The sequence below is a fragment of the Ovis canadensis genome, chromosome 2, assembly GCF_042477335.2.
Source record: "Ovis canadensis isolate MfBH-ARS-UI-01 breed Bighorn chromosome 2, ARS-UI_OviCan_v2, whole genome shotgun sequence".
Classification (NCBI taxonomy): Eukaryota; Metazoa; Chordata; class Mammalia; order Artiodactyla; family Bovidae; genus Ovis; species Ovis canadensis.
This window is the reverse complement of record NC_091246.1, coordinates 220,230,874-220,248,698: the sequence shown is the minus strand read 5'-3', so window position 1 is coordinate 220,248,698 and position 17,825 is coordinate 220,230,874. Positions and strand designations below refer to the sequence as shown.

The 17,825-nt window shown below is 40.5% G+C and overlaps 1 protein-coding gene and 1 pseudogene across 2 annotated transcripts in view; one reads left to right on the top strand and one right to left on the bottom strand.

The window, feature by feature from the left end:
- Positions 1–16,535, top strand: part of IKZF2 (IKAROS family zinc finger 2) — a 263,397-nt gene extending 246,862 nt beyond the window's left edge. Inside the window, exon 11 of one of the 2 annotated variants that reach the window (XR_011254671.1) lies at positions 15,139–16,535. The gene's annotated coding sequence lies outside the window, so the exon portion shown is untranslated. Of the gene's footprint in view, positions 1–11,033; positions 13,789–15,138 lie in introns of those variants that run through there. The other variant, XR_011254672.1, reaches the window with a different exon arrangement.
- Positions 12,151–12,259, bottom strand: LOC138434943 (U2 spliceosomal RNA; annotated as a pseudogene).
- Positions 16,536–17,825: the final 1,290 nt, after the last annotated feature.

The following is a 17,825-nucleotide window of genomic DNA, read 5'->3' as shown; positions in this document are numbered from 1 at the left end:
AGTCTGTGCGACCCCATGGACTGTAGCCTGCTAGGCTCCTTTGTCCATGGGGATTTTCCAGGCAAGAATACTGGAGTGGGTAGCCCTTCTCTTCCTCCAGGGGATCTTCCCAACCCAGAGACTGAACCCAGGTCTCCTGCACTGCAGGTGGAATCTTCACCATCTGAGCTACCAGGGAAACCCAAGAATACTAGAGTGGGTAGCCTATCCCTTCTCCAGGGATAAGTCAGGAGATCCAGATTCAATCCCTAGGTCAGAGAGTTCTCCTGGCAAAGGAAATGACAACTCACTTGAGTATTCTTGCCTGAAGAATTCCATGGACAGGGGAGCATAGAGGGCTACAGTCCATGGGGTTGCAAAGAGTTGAACATGACTGAATGACTAACACACTTCACTTGCTCTGAAAGGGCATTTAGTTATTGATAATCCATGGAGAGATTTAGACTTTCCACACTCTGAGAAAACCACCAGTTAAGATCTTTTCAGTTGTTGAGGAGGTTATTTTATAGGGCTGTTGTCGGGGAGGCAGTATGGTATAATGAAAGAGCATGGGACTTAAGGTAATGCACAAACCCAGGTCCAGATCCCATCTCCATAAGCAAGTGACTTCACCTCTCTCTTCTCTCCCCCTAGCTTGTGTAAGTATCGGTTCCACTCTCTACCTCCCCACAATAACATCCCTAACCCAGCCAAGAGCATAAGCACATACACACACCCCACGTACACCAGTGTGTTTATATAAATATTTGTCTAGGCAAGTGGGTACCTAAAACTTTTAGGCAGCTTGTCTTAGATTTACAGGTTGAAGTCTGAAAGGAAAAGGGAACTCCCCCCTTTCTACTGCTTTTCTCTTTGTTTACTGAGCACTGACTGAAATAAGTGAATACGCAACTCAGGCTACTAGTCTCTTTCATCTTGAGTGTGCCAAAGGATTTTTGTAAATAAGTATAAAATAGATATTTTGACTTTTAATAAGACATGTGCCTTTAACTAAACTATCATCTTCTGAAAAAAGTGATGTTTAAGATATTTGTGCAACTTTCTTAGAGATGAAATACAAGTTCTCTTTTCTCTTTTCAACAGACTGTTTTCTTCATGGACAAGTGTTTGTGGTTGAACAATTATAGCACTCCATCCAACTCTGAAATTCACATTGTGTTGTGAATTTGTAATATTTAATTTTTGTGTTTATAAAAAGATAATATATCACTATCACACTATATTATTATCATACTAAGTGAAGTCAGAGGATGATAAATATATGCTATCACACATGGAATCTAAAATATCACAAATGAACTTATTAGCGAAATAGATACAGACTCACAGACATAGAAAACAAGTTTATAGTTACCAAAGGGAAATGGGGGCATAAATTAAGAATTTGGGATTAGCAGGCACAAACTACCAAATATAAAATAAACAACAAAATCCCACTGTATAGCACAGGGAACTAATATCTTGTATTAAGCTATGATGGAAAAGATATGAAAAAGATATAATGAAAAATAATTATGAAACAACAATGGAAAAGAAAATACAAAAATATGAACTATCATGTTAAAGAATATGAATCACTTTTCTGTACACTAGAAATTAACACAGCATTGTTTATCAAATATACTTCAGTTTTTAAAAGATACTATACATAGGTTCAGTTGAGTCACTCATTTGTGTCCGACTCTTTGCGACCCCATGAATCGCAGCATGCCAGGCCTCCTTGTCCATCACCAACACCCGGAGTTCACCCAAACTCATGTGTATCAAGTTGGTGATGCCATCCAGCCACCTCATCCTCTGTTGTACCCTTCTCCTCCTGCCCCCAATCCCTCCCAGCATCAGAGTCTTTTCCAATGAGTCAACTCTTCGCATGAGGTCACCAGTAATTGGAGTTTCAGCTTCAGCATCAGTCCTTCCAATGAACACCCAAGACTGGTCTCCTTTAGGATGGACTGGTTGGATCTCCTTGCAGTCCAAAGGACTCTCAAGAGTCTTCTCTAACATCACAGTTCAAAAGCATTGATTCTTTGGCACTCAGCTTTCTTTACAGTCCAACTCTCACATCCATACATGACCACTGGAAAAACCATAGGCCTGACTAGACGGACATTGGTTGGCAAAGTAATGTCCCTGCTTTTGAATATGCTGTCTAGGTTGCTCATAACTTTCCTTCCAAGGAGTAAGCGTCTTTTAATTTCATGCCTGCAGCCACCATCTGCAGTGATTTTGGAGCCCAAAAAAATAAAGTCTGACACTGTTTCCCCATCCATTTCCCATGAAGTGATGGGACTGGCTGCCATGATCTTTGTTTTCTGAATGTTGAGCTTTAAGCCAACTTTTTCACTCTCCACTTTCACTTTCATCAAGAGGCTTTTTAGTTCCTCTTCCCTTTCTGCCGTAAGGGCGGTGTCATCTGCATATCTGAGGTTATTGATATTTCTCCCGGCAATCTTGATTCCAGCTTGTGTTTCTTCCAGTCCAGCATTTCTCATGATGTACTCTGCATATAAGTTACATAAGCAGGGTGACAACATACAGCCTTGATGTAATCCTTTCCCTATTTGGAACCAGTCTGTTGTTCCATGTTCAGTTCTCACTGTTGCTTCCTGACCTGCATACAGATTTCTCAAGAGGCAGGTCAGGTGGTCTGGTATTCCCATCTCTCTCAGAATCTTCCACAGTTTATTGTGATCCACACAGTCAAAGGCTTTGGCCTAGTCAATAAAGCAGAAATAGATGCTTTTCTGGAACTCTCTTGCTTTTTCAAGGATCCAGCAGATGATGGCAATTTGATTTCTGGTTCCTCTGCCTTTTCTAAAACCAGCTTGAACATCAGGAAGTTCATGGTTCACATATTGCTGAAGCCTGGCTTGGAGAATTTTGAGCATTACTTTACTAGCGAGTGAGATGAGTGCAATTGTGCGGTAGTTTGAGCATTCTTTTGCATTGCCTTTCTTTGGGATTGGAATGAAAACTGATCTTTTCCAGTTCTGTGGCCACTGCTGAGTTTTCCAAATGTGCTGGCATATTGAGTGCAGCACTTTCACAGCATCATCTTTCAGGATTTCAAATAGCTCAACTGGAATTCCATCACCTCCACTAGCTCTGTTCGTAGTGATGCTTCCTAAGGCCCACTTGACTTCACATTCCAGGATGTCTGGCTCTAGGTGAGTGATCACACCATCGTGATTATCTGGGTCATGAAGATCTTTTTTATACAGTTCTTCTGTGTATTCTTGCCACCTCTTCTTAATATCTTCTGCTTCTGTTAGGTCCATACCATTTCTGTCCTTTATCAAGCCCATCTTTGCATGAAATGTTCCTTGGTATCTCTGAGTTTACTGAAGAGATCTCTAGCCTTTCCCATTCTGTTGTTTTCCTCTATTTCTTTGCATTGATTGCTGAGGAAGGCTTTCTTATCTCTCCTTGCTATTCTTTGGAACTCTGCAATCAGATGCTTCTATCATTCCTTTTCTCCTTTGCTTTTCACTTCTCTTCTTTTCACAGCTATTTATAAGGCCTCCTCGGACAGCCATTTGCTTTTTTGCATTTTTTTTCTGTGGGGATGGTCTTGATCCCTGTACAATGTCACAACCTCCGACCACAGTTCATCAGGCACTCTGTCCAGATCTAGTCCCTTAAATCTATTTCTCACTTCCATTGTATAATCACAAGGGATTTGCTTTAGGTCATACCTGAATGGTCTAGTGGTTTTGCCTACTTTCTTCAATTTTAGTCTGTATTTGGCAATAAGGAGTTCATGGTCTGAGCCACAGGCACCTCTCGGTCTTGTTTTTGGTGACTGTATAGAGCTTCTCCATCTTTGGCTGCAAACAATATATATATAATACATAGGTTAATGGAATCATAATAGTTAATTCATAGTTTAATGGAATTATAATAGTTAAAGCATTAAAGTTATTAATACCTGAACATTACTGAGACTTTAAGTTTGCCCTTTTAATCATGAGTGGCTTTGCCCATTTCTTTCATTTTATTGGTACAATTGAAATACATGCAGTTAAACCATTTGCCCTCAAGGATCATGATAGTAGAGGAGAGTAGGAGCTGCAGCTCCTGTGGGCTTCTGAGCAGAAGATCCAAAGGAGCCTATAATGTATAGGAGTAGAATGTATACACAACACATAATCTGGGAATTGACCATTTCAATAACCAAATTAGACAAAAATCCTAAATATTTGTGTTAATTTTTAAAGACTCCATCTGTTTCAGATCAGGAGGTTAATGCAAATTAACAACAAAAAAGGTGTTGGCATGTGTAGGTTGGCTGAAGCAAGTTCCAAGAACCCGTGACTGAAGAGTGAACTCTGATTCTTTCCTGGTTTCTCTTCATTGTTTGGAATTAGTATGGTCTAAATACCATGAGTAATATGGAAGTTCTCTGAAGGGTAAGTTACTGCTCTGATTAACACTTTCTGATAATTCAACTGGAAACGTAATTGAGAAACTTTCCTATGGCAGTTTCTCAGAGATGGGAGTGATATGCAGAGTCACTCTGCTTGGAACTTCATCAGTTTATTCCTAAATCCTGGCAGGATGAATTCATCACTTGCTTGGTGGTTGCTATTGCCTTTTCATGCCTAAGAAACAAGTCCTGGTCCTTAAATAGCCGCTGTCATCACCCTTAACACCATAATACACCTTCTTCTTTATACTTTGTATTTCAAATTCTACAGGATATTCTATACATGATATTACTAAAAGAAAAGTGATAGAGGATGTGGTGTTTTAAATGAAAATAGTTTATGAATATTCTGCATGTTCTTTTATGAGGTTAGTGTCTAGATAAGGTTTTAGCCCTTGGGCTTTGGTGATAAATGGTAATACAAATTATTCTGGTATAGCACTTGCTTCTTTAATGTATTCATCTTCAGAGGAGTCCAAACTACTTTAGACATTTCTTTCTTTATGTCTTTCATGTATCACCACTGGCTTACTTTTAATCTAGTTTATTTTTATTATTGAAATATCTATATAGCCATAAAATTTAAATAATTATAAAAATAAGGTTATAGAAATAAAAAGGACAGAGTTCACATCTTTCAGACATTCTCTTTGGAGTCATTTAAAAGATGTTTAACTTTCGGGCCCCAGTAAATTCTCTTGTGGCCTTGCCATCACCACATTAGGTGGCCAAGTAGATAATTTGTGTCTTGAGCCAAGGTTAAGAAAAAACAACTGTAGATAACCAACAATTGAAACTATAAACTAGAAAAGAAAAAAAAAAGGAGCAGCAAATTATACCTGTGTATTAGCAGGATTTAAAATAAATTTTATGGTTCTTTAGCTTGAGTTTAGATCCATATTTTTTTAAAGTACATCTTAATCACTCTGTTCATGGGCCTCTCAACATGCTAGAGAAGACTCTTGAGAGTCCACACGGAGATGAAACCAGTCAATGCTAAAGGAAATCAACCTTGAATGTTCATTGGAAGGACTGATGCTGCAGCTCCAATATTTTGGCCACGTGATGCGAAGAGCCGATTCATTGATAAAGACCCTGATGCTGGGAAAGACTGAGGGCAAGAGAAGGGGGTGGCGGAGAATGAGATGGTTGGATGGCATCACTGACTCGATGGACATGAGTCTGAGCAAAGTCCAGGAGATAGGGAAGGACATGGAAGCCTGGTGTGCTGCAGTCCACAGGGTCGCAGAGTCAGACATTAACTTAGTGACTGAACTTCAACAGCAAATCACTCTGTATTAAGAAAAACACAGTAGTGAAGAAATTTCCTTGCTACACATTTTAAATAAATATTTCAGTATATAGAACAGAGACCTTATTTTAGTGAATAATCATAATAGTTAAAAAAGCAGACTTTCTGACTACACCTAGAAAGATCACTTTTTCCTTTTTCAGTAATAATAATAAAAATAAAATAAATTCCAGTAAATGAAGCTCCTTCATAAACTGCAGAAGACTTCTTAGAAGTCTTTCCTCTACTTTTGTGTGATATTATAACTCTTGGGAGAAGGTTCTACTGGGGTTTTGAAACACTAATAAAGTCAAGGTGTCCTTTTTACTACAGGTTTTTAGACCTTCAGCTTCTTAGATAAAGTTCATGTGAATATTAGAGTCCAATAATGCTGCCTAACGTAAAATATGTTCTCAATTTATAGCTAGAAATAATTAGAAGTCTTCATTTTAAATCATTCACACTATGGGCAAATCATTGAATGACATTTCTAAGAACTTTCTATTCAAGTAAGAGGAACTGTGTAGATCATCCTTTCTTGACATTTGTAATGGTAAAACCCCCTTCACTATAGCTATTGTTTTGGTTTTCTGCGTAGTTGAGCGATTAGAATGTGCTTTTTTAGAAAATAGGAATCCTAACCCAAGAAGTTAAAGCACTAAAATTCATTCTCAATCATGCTAACACCTGGTTAAATTTGATGCCTTCTCACTAATTTGTGGTTTCTTCAGTTGTTATTAATCTATAATTGCTTTTCCACTGTAGTACCTCCTGCATCCAATTCTCTATTTCCAGGGTCCCTGAACATGGCCTACTACAAGTCCAATTCAGGTTCCTCTTATACCAGGAACCCTGTCCTCATTAATCTGTCTACCTCCAATATGACCTCTAGCATTTAAGATGGTTTCTAATAATTTAATCACTTTGGATTTGGTGAAAACTTTTTAATGTTTATTTTATACTATAGTTGATTAACAGTGTCACGTTTCAAGTGTATAGCAAAGTAAGTCACTTATACATAAACATGTATCTATTTTTTTTTCCAATTCATTTCCCATATAGGTTATTACAGAATATTGAGTAGAGTTTCCTGTGCTATACAGTAGCTCCTTGTTGATTATTTTACATATGTTAGTGTATTTATGTTAATCCCCAACTCCTAATTTATCCTTCTCCTGCATTGGGGAAATCTTGCTTATCTTCATTTACTGTCTAAAATGAACTCTACCTCCTGGACTTCCCCCCCCCCCCCATATATTTCCACCTGTTTTCCAAACCTGTGTAAAACCATCATGAAAGCTGAAGCTACTGAACTTGGCAGAATTCTGTGCAGGCAACTGGTCTTGTTGGCCATAAGTTCCTTAGTCACAGCCATAGGTAATCCACTTCCTTCTTGGCTGTTAGGGAAGGGTTTGGTAAGCCAATCTAACAACTTCCACGCCTCACCCCCTACTTGCCTGGGATAGTTCTTTGCTCCTGCCCAAGGCTTCTTGCCAGGTTGTACAGAGTGATCAAGTTACCTCTGCAGTGGAGCCAGCAGGGCAAAATGCTGTTTATCTGCCGTCCACTCCACAGTTGTCTTTTCAACATCAAAAGTTGTGCTTCCCTTGTCTCTTTCTTGTTTTTCTACCTCAGGAAATCTACCACTTGTCCCATTTGTTTCTGAAGAATTGATGAATGTTCTAATTTTCAATTTTGCTTCCCTGTTCCCAGTAACAAACTGAATTGCACATAAATTGGTGAGACTTAACTTCAGCAACAAATGAAATAAGTTAAAAAAAAAAGAAAGAAAATCTTTCCCCCCATCCAGAAAGTCATATGCTAAGGCCTGAGAGCAATGGGAATGGAATGCTTCAGAAAAGTTAGACATTTACACTTCTCACAAATGCGAAAACAACACCTTTCTTTTCAGTCATAGAGTTTTGCTTAGAATTGATGCCTTCTTATAATGATCTTTGCTGGGATTAGTACATGAAAAGCTCTTACGAAGAGGCAAAATCTATGCTATGTCAACGGACATTTGGCAAAGAGAGTGACTCATCGTCATGAATTCTGTGTGCATTAGAGTTCAGTTGGGTGGCCAGGTGATCAGTAGGAGTGTCTTATTTACCTGGGAGGACCTGGAAAGCCTTTTCCACAGTGTCAACAGGATTGTTGTTAAGCAGCAAGTTGGCAAACATGGGAAGGTTGTCATTAAACAATGTTGGGATTCAGAACTGTTGACGTTTATTTGCTTTTTGACTCTTCAACAGCTCATGGAACTATCCAAGCTATCTGAAAAGTCACATGCATCATTGCACTCCTCTCTCTCTTTTCAAAGCTCTTGGCAACTCTATAACAGGGTGAAGAAAATCCTGTAGGGCAAGGGCTTTTTTACGTGGGCTCCCATAAATGGGCTTTCAGGAGTTCGTGAACTCCTGCAAATATATTTGGCATGTGGTGTATAATTATGTGTGTATAGAGAGCCTCCTCTTTGGATAGAGTGAGAGGGTTACATGTCTTTTATTGGATTTTTAAGGGGTCTGTGAAACAATGACGTTTACAAACTATACCTCTGGGGTCTAAGTTGAGCAGCTTTAATAATATGGATGGGGAAGCAGAAACAGAACACTGGCATAGTGCATGCTCTTCTCCTACACAGTCTGTAAAAGCAAGGCCATGCAGGTAGTCATGGAAGTATAAGACAGAAAACCTTGGTCACTGCTGCAAAATCAAACTGGTATGTTGAAAGCGACTGACTTTGAGAGAAAATTAACATAGCTCCTCGAAGGCATCAGGACACTCATTCTATCCATCTAGAAAGGAGTTTTCTAGTTTTCGGTATTCATTGGAAAACTGACAGCAAGTACTGCTTGTCTAAGAGTTGTTGTTTAGTCACTCTAAGTCCAGACTCTTTTTGCATCCTACTTACAAGTTTCTCCTCAGATGCAAGTGGGTTCAGGACCTATTTGCTGTTGTGCTTGGCTCGTCACACAGCTCTGAGACTTACATCCAGGGGGGCCTTTACACAGCCTTCTATTTGCTGAGTAAAGAGAAATTGTTGGATCAGGAGTTGTGCTGTTCCACCCCCAAATCTGTATAGTTTTCTAAAATTGCATCAAGGTAGCAGACTTCAGACATGGCAGTCCAACCTCTGAGACCTTAGTAAATTTTGATATCTTATTTCTGTTAACTTCACAGTAAGGGAGCATTGGAGATGCTTTTCTTGCAAACTGAATCACCACCTTTGACTATGCCTTCCTCATTCACTGGTGGATCCACATCCATCCACCTTATGAAAACAACAATAAGCTTTGCTACAGTTGGCTGACCCTGGCTTCTCTCCAAGGCAGGCTTCTGCCTTATAGAATTTTTTTTTTTTTGTCTCATGGTTTCTTAGGTCAGTGAAAAATTGGTTAAAAACTGGAATTTTTTCTTTGAGTTTATGGTTCATTTGTAGGCTTGTGCCTTATTTGCCAGGTTTCCAAAAGACACTATCCTGCCCATGCCTTATCGACTTCACTTACAGAGTTTATAAGCTATGACTACTGGGTGACCTCCCTCCCCTCAAAACCTTCGCATCTCCCACTGCCCCCTTTTGTTTTTATTTGAGGTGGGGGAATAGAACACAGACTTCCCTTGAAGTTTTAGATAGCATTCTTAAAATGGGTTATTTTGCTTCCTACTATCCTTCCAGCTAACTGCACACACACACCCAAACTCAATTTCCAAAGAATGTGAGATTTCACTCATCAAAAAGTCAAGTTATCATAATTAACTGGCAACCTATCTGCTTTAGCTGTGCTGAGTCTGCATTAGTATTTTAAATACATCTCTCTTAACTGACGCTATCATCAGTTCAGTTGCTCAGTTGTGTCCTGCTCTTTGCAACCCCATGGACTGCAGCACACCAGGCCTCCCTGTCCATCACCGACTCCTGGAGTTTACTCAAACTCAAGTCCATTGAGTCGGTGATGCCATTCAACCATCTCATCCTCTGTCGTTCCCGTCTCCTGCTGCCTTCAGTCTTTCCCAGGAGAGCATATGCTATCATATCTTTTCCCTTAAGTCTAAAAGCTATCCTTTAGCTTTCATGCATTGGAGAAGACAATGACAACCCACTCCAGTGTTCTTGCCTGGAGAATCCCAGGGACGGCAGAGCCTGGCGGGCTGCCATCTATGGGGTCGCACAGAGTCGGACACCACTGAAGCGACTTAGCAGCAGCAGCCTTAAATAAAAAGTGTTGTTGAAACACAAGTGCCTTGGGTATAAAATCTGGATAGTCATTTGCATATAATTGTGACAAGTGTGATGAAACATAATGGTATGGTCTCTAAACTTTGCAGACTTCAGACACAAATTCCCCCTTTAGAGTTTAATGGATTTTTAAATTTTATTTCATAAATATATTAATTTCTTACTATTGCTATAACAAATCAGTGGTTTAAAATAGCAAAAATGTATTTTCCTACAGTTCTAGAGGTCTGAAGTCCAACATGTCTTCCACTGGGCTGAAGTCAAGGTGGCAGCAGGGCCCTATTCCTTCTGGGTGTTCCAGAGGTGAACTCATTTCTTTGCTTTTTCCAGCTTGCAGAGGTAACTTATATTTCTTGGCTCCACACCCCTTGTTCTGTCAAGGACAGCAACACAACAGTGAATCTCTCCGCCACGCCCCCTGCCCTCTCCTTTATAAATTTCCTGTGCCTACACTGGGCCCACCTGGGTAATTCAAACTACTCTCTCCCCGTCTCAAGTTCTTAACCTAGTCACACCTGTAAAGCCCCTTTTGTCATGTCACATCATATATTCCCTGGAGGTTCTGGAGATTAGGATATGAACATCTTTGGGAGCCATCATTAAGCCTACCACAGTAAAAATTAATGGGATGTCTACAATATAATGCTTACTCTAAAGAAGATACTTAGTCTTCAGAATTTCATTGGAAATCGAAATATTTACTGTTCACTAGACCAATTAACCCCACCCAGATCAGAACTGTTAGAGTCAATTCAAATGAAAATCTTTCCAATTCAACTCCACAAATGCATTTTGGGTGCAAGTATTACACTGGAATGTTGAGAAAAATCCAACAGTTCTTTGGGTAAAAGGAGTTGTCAAGGTAATTTCTTTCTAGGCTGTGGATTTCTCCACAGATGTTGCAGATAAATCAGGAAGAGGCTGGAGTCATGGCACCTGTGTTTAGTATTCTCCAAACTGTGCTCAGAGCTGAAAAACCATGAACACTTTCTCCCATCCCCATTCCCTGTAAAGGAGTTATGCAGCTGGTTTGCCCTGCAGTTCTGACTTTTCCAAATTTTGTAACTTTATGCCTTCAGACACAGAAAACAGCTGAGGAGGCCGTGCCCGGTTCTTTAGGTGGCTGATGATCGCCCTCGCCCTGTTCCCTCCGGATGCCTCTCTCTCTGCGGATGATGAGTGACGTGTGGCGAAGGTGGAGCAGGTGTGCCGTGTCCGCCCTTGGCGTGTTGAAGCGTGACTCGGAGGAAGAAACTTGGCTTTTCCATTTCTTACAGGAGAAGGGAACCAAAGGGATGACAGACTCCCATAGGAAATGCACACACACATCTGTTTTTTTGGATTTGATGCTCTAGGCAGTTTCAGAAAACAAACCCCAGAGTAAAACCATCAACATGAGAATGCCTTCCTGCTGTTCAAAATTAGTCTCAGAAGCTAAGTAGCACTTTCTGACCAGGTGCAGGAGAATTTTTTTTTCCTCTCCTTTTTTCCTAAACACAAAACTAATTTTTATTACTTTCCTGGGCAATAAATGATTCTTTTCAAATAACATTTGGATAAAAATATCAGATGACCCTGGCAGTTTTTAAACATAGATATTTCTCATTCATAATCTTCGAAAACAAAATCTAGTTTTTGGACTTTATATATCCTCAAATAAGATCTAGATATAAGTATGTAAATTATGGCTGTGTATAATAAATATGTAGCCTACTGAGGAATTAGCATCATTAAGAAGAGAACTACTTACCTGATATTTTTGTCTGCTTTTGGCATACAAACAGTTGTGTGCTGGTAAATTAATAATAAAAGGCTCTCTAGGGGAAGACAGGCCTAATTTGTAATGTTTGTCGCTTTCTATGGTGTTAAAAAATGGGCTTCCCTGGTGGCTCAGTGGTAAAGAATTTGCCTGCTAATGCAAGAGATATGGGTTTGATCCCTGGGTGAGGAAGACTTCCTGGAGAAGAAATGGCAATCCACTCCAGTATTTTTGCCTGGGAAATCCCATGGACAGAGAAGCCTGGGGGGCTACAGTCCTCAGGGTTAAAAAAGAGTCAGATACAACTTAGCGACTACACAGCTACAACAAATGGTGTTTAAACATACTCCCATCAATACCAATTTTAAGCAACCATCCTGAAGTCACTGAAGGCAGGGATGGGGAGAAGGGGCTCAGCTGTTTTTCCTGAGCTGGTGTAGGAATCTATAATATGAGCTAGAGAATTCATATAGATAACAATGGGATATATTCAACTGATAAGAACAGATACTGCACTTGATCTTAGCCAAAAGGCCGAGAAGCGATAACAATGGGATATATTCAGAATGACTGAACCCTGACTCTGAAAGTACTATGTACATTTTGCTGTTCAGTGAACCATGAGGATATATCATAGATCTGTAACCAAGAACATGATTTCTGACCTAGGATGGTCTGGATTCCTCTTTTCCTAGATTCTGCTGATAATTCTTTGCTCTGTATCTTATCCTGGTTATCCTGGGTGTCTGCCTCTTGCTTCAGGGGCTTTGGTAAAAATCACAGGATGCCCCAAATTCTTATTTATGCGGTTGACATCAAGTACACTTTTTATGTATGGAGTTTTCTCCAATTGCCCTGTGTGAAGGACTTGAGTCCTTTCCAAAATCAGCTGGAAATACAAGGTGCCTGTTTGTACGGAAATTTCCTGAGACTGCCTCTTTTAACTCGCTGACCTGAGTAGTATATGTGTGTTTCCCACTGGATTGCTTTCCCTGCATTTTATTTGATTTGCAGTTGCAAAACTTTTTTACTGATGTACAAGGGTCCCTGTCTGCCTCCTACCCCTAGCCTCAGTATTGCCTTTAGACCTGGGGAGGTAAATCTGCTGCTCTGGGCTCCTGAAGCAAAGATTTGACTGTAGCCATCTGCTGGCTGTTTCCCTTCCCACTGAGTTTGTGACCCCAGTTCTAAGACCAATGTCTAAATTCCAGAGACACCAGAATTGCCCACCCAACAGGAACCGAGTGTATTTGATCTGAATTGGTATCTTTGTCTTGGGCATCTTCCAAAGGGCAGACTGTACCCAAGATTGTGATAAAGGGAAGCTGTTGTTGTGAACAGAACTATACATAAGGGCTACGATGAAGCTTAAATTTGAGCCAGGCTTTCTAGGTCAAGGATGTAGGTTGGAATGTATTTCATGCAAGCATTTGTTGGCTTAAACTTTAAGTATTTAGACACACAGTATATGGACCTCCATTTGTACTCTTAATCCTGCCCTGTAAATATTAGGGCAGGACCCCCAAACCACAGGCAAACAGAAAAGTGTTCTCTTTTCTCCTTTAAGTGCAGACAATCTACCTAAGGATGAGGTTTTTAAGAGGGAACCATTCTAGGGAAAGAAGCATGAACATGTGGATTACTTTATCAAAGAATAGAAAGCTAATGTGCCAGGGCCATTGCCAGAGACAATGTAGCCAGCCCAGCCCTGGGAGCTTCTGTGAAGACACACACATGGCTCCCTAGATAGCAAGGAGACTCGTCAGTGGCAGTAGCCCAGTTTTAAGAACAGAGATCCACTTCTTCCTCCTCATTTAACCTCCTGCCTATCCCTTTACCGCTTCCTACCTCCTCCAGGTGTGCCCAAGAGAGCTAATCACTGTCCTGCGGGAGGTGTTAGAGGTTCCCCTTAGCTGTAGACTCCTATGTCACCGTAGTCTCATCAATTCTACCACTGTCCATCTGTTTCTTTGTTGAAGTCAACCAACCAGTGAACATTTTAAACTCCTTTGGGTGAGAAGAATCACCTTCTGTGTAGACTTTGAGCTGAAAATAAATATCTTCATTGTGCAGCACCATGGTCTTTTCTGTGTCATTAATCTCCTTTTTTGCAAAGCCCAGCATCAGTAGCTCTAGGACATTACAATATAATTGCTGCCTACTCAACCTCAAGTCGGAGAAGGCAATGGCACCCCACTCCAGCACTCTTGCCCAGAAAATCCCATGGATGGAGGAGCCTGGTGCGCTGCAGTGGGGTTGCGAAGAGTCGGACATGACTGAATGACTTCACTTTCACTTTTCACTTTCCTGCATTGGAGAAGGAAATGGCAACCCACTCCAGTGTTCTTGCCTGGAGAATCCCAGGGACGGTGGAGCCTAATGGGCGGCTGCCTCTGGGGTCTCACAGAGTCGGACACGACTGAAGCGACTTAGCAGCAGCAGCAGCAACCTCAAGTAGGTTACTATATGAACATCTTATTTCCCTAGGCTTTTTCAGCAAAACCTATGTCAGTGTGGGAATGCAAGTTAAGACCCTCTACACTGGTGTCATTTTTTTTTGTACTCAATAGGTGGTACAATAAAAATTCAGCATCATGGCTATCTCCAAGACTGTCTCAGTACGCATGTAATAATAATGCTTATTCCAGTAGTAAGTACTTCTTATGGGAAAAATATTATAGTATCTTCTAGTTAGTCAAAGTACTCAGATAAAAATTTTTATGAACTAGGAAAATAAATAAACCAATTAGCCAAAATATGAGGAGTATTGAGCACTGTGAGGTTTATGTTAAAAGTATGGCAGGAGTCCTGCCTTTATGATTATCACCAGTTGGGTAGAGGCAAGTCTAATACACCAAAAACAAGAGTAGAAAAACTAAGATAGTATATCACGCTGGACTAACGCATAGTGTTGACTCTCTGAGTGCTATTGGTAGCTGAGACAAGGAAGAAATCAATGAAGGAAGGTTAGGGAAATCTTCTTGGAAAACATAGACTTGAGCTCTGACTTGACAGGTATGCAATGGAAAGGGGACAATTCCAAGCAATGAAAACATGAAAAGTGTCACGGTTAATGTTATGTGTCAACTTGCCTGGCCGTGGGGTGTCCAGTTATTGTGTCAAATATTTTCTGGGTGATACTGTGAGGGTGTTTTAGATGAGGTTAACATTTAAATCAGTGAACTGAGGGAAGACTGCCTTCCCTGCTGTGGATGGTGTTTACTCAACCAGTTGAAGGCCTACCTAGAAAAGAACAACTGGCCTTCCCTCAAGTAAAAAAGAATTCTGCCTTCTTGATTCCTTTCAAACAGAGAGATAGACTTTTTCCTGCCCTCAAACTTGGACTGAAACATTAACTTTTCCTGAGTCTTGAGCCTGCCGGTATTTGGAATGGAACCTACATCATCTTCTCTCCTGATTCTCAGGTCTTCAGATTCAGACTGGAAGTAAACCATCAGCATCCCAGGGTCTCCAATGTCCTGACTCACTCTGCAGCCTCCAAAATCACACGAGACAGTTTCTTGTGATAAATCCACGTGGGTTCTGTTTCTCCATCCTATTGGTTCTGTTTTGCTGGAGAATCCTGACTAAACCAGTAAGTACAGCCACACAACACTTGGGAAACGGTGCAGAGTTTGTCCTGGCCAAACTAGAAACTATATGTTGTGGAGAAATTCAAGATAATAGTTGATTTGATAGAGTACGAGAAGATGAAGAGTTAGGAAGGGTTTGTAATGGTAATGCAGTTATCCCACTCCTAAGCTAATCATACTCTCACATGTCAGTTCCCTTACTTTTTTTCATTGAATTCAAATTTGAGTGAAGATTTCATCTCAATGTGTGTGTGTGTTAGTCACTCAGTCATATCCAACTCTCTGTGACCTCATGGACTGTAGCCTGCCAGGCTCCTCTGTCCATGGTATTCTCTAGGCAAGAATACTAGAGTGGGTTGCCATTCCCTTCTCCAGAGGATCTTCTCAATCCAGGGATCAAACCCAGGTCTCCAGTGTTGTAGGCAGTTCTTTACCGTCTGAGCTACCAGGGAAGCCCCTTCATCTCGATACCGTATCCCTAAATAAGCACTACTAATCATTTAGAGCAGAAGTACTAGATTAAACCTTTAGAATATCTGCTGGAAAACTGGTTAAAAATGCAGCTTCTGATTCAGTCGGCCCCAGGGGAGCCCGGATCCTATAGTCCTGGGTGATACAGATGTATCCCATACACATACAGATATATGTGTGCTGTGAGGACCACTCTTTGAGCAGGGAGCATCCCTTGTTTAGTTACTGGTGCTTGAATCAAAGAGCCACTGAAGAAATAAAGCCTGGCTGGGAAATAGTACGTCCCGGTATTGTTTCTGAATTTTCCTGTGGATATTATCTCCTAAGTATTGTCATGGGAATGGATTGTCAAGAATTTACAAAATCATAGAACAAAAATTAAGAGGAAATCAATATCAAGAATAACTAATTTAAGATAACCATCATGAGTTTGTCTGAGACAATGTGAACAGCCATTTTGTTAATAAAGAGAGGGCATTTTAAAATTTGAACTCTGAGAAGCATTTGATGTAATTAGTTACAAAACGCTCATCTTGGGTAACTGGATGATGCCAAAGGATTTGGGTAAATCAAGCAGAACTGTTCAACTAGGATTTCTCTGGGGAGAGGCAGCATGGAGGTGGTAATTCCAAGGAAACCAAGTTGCAAGCCTTTTGAAATCAAGAGCTGTGGTTTTCCGGTCAGAACACTGGGTAAAAAAATAGAGAACATGTGAGTCATACATCCAGGAAGGATAATCTATTTGGAAATAAATAAAAGGAATAAACAATTTGTCATCTGTCCATATGACTGGTTCATGGAAATAGGATAAGATACAAGGTGAAAATTAAATGATAAATGAAGCTAAAATCCAATGTATGCTCACATTAAAATATTTAGAACATCATAATGAAAAGAAGAAATACTGGCCTTGTGATAAGAAAAAGAAATGGAGACCAAGCGGTTGAATGATGAACAGGAGTTTCTAATAAATAACACACACATAATGCACACACAAAAAGACACGTGCAAGATCGTCTCACTCCCTCTCTTTACACAGATATGTATTTTGTTGTTCAGTGTTGAGCTATAGAAATGAACGGATGACTAAGTGTGATTTTGTCCATGTCTGTGCTGTTAATTGTTTGGAATGATGGATTTAATGGAAAGAATTCAGTTCAGTTCAGTTCAGTCGCTCAGTCGTGTCCGACTCTGCAAGCCCATGAATTGCAGCACGCCAGGCCTCCCTGTCCATCACCAACTCCCAGAGTTCACCCAAACTCATGTCCATTGAGTCAGTGATGCCATCCAGCCATCTCATCCTCTGTCATCCCCTTCTCCTCCTGCCCCCAATCCCTCCGATCATCAGGGTCTTTTCCAGTGAGTCAATTCTTCACATGAGGTGGCCAAAGTATTGGAGTTTCAGCTTTAGCATCAGCCCTTTCAATGAACACCCAGGACGGACCTCCTTTAGAATGGACTGGTTGGGTCTCCTTGCAGTCCAAGGGACTCTCAAGAGTCTTCTCCAACACCGCAGTTCAAAAGCATCAATTCTTCGGCGCTTAGCTTTCTTGACAGTCCAACTCTCACATCCATACATGACTGGAAAAACCATAGCCTTGTCTTGACTGACCTTTGTTTAACAGCCAGTTGACTTGAATGTCAGTGTTATCGCTTATTAGATTGGAGCCATTCCACCTTGCTTTAGTTAAAATACACTCAACTACAAATTTTCAAACATCTAAAGTCTACCAAACACCATGCTAGCTGCTCCAGAAACAGCAAGGAGACTCAGTCCTAGTCCCCATGGAGGCTATTAATCAATATTTAAGAGCTCTTACTTGGAATTCAAACTGTGTTCTCCTGCAGGATCTATCACTAACCTGTTGTGTGACCCTGAGGAACATGACAACGGTTTAGCACAGTGCCCAGAATCTACTAAACGCACAGTATTTATTAGTCATCTATTACTCTTGAGCTTAAAAGAGGAGCTTAAAAGCCTTTTCCATGAAGCAACTCCAAGTTTATGTGTGTTCAAATTACTCAAATAAGTCACTTTGGAAGTTTTG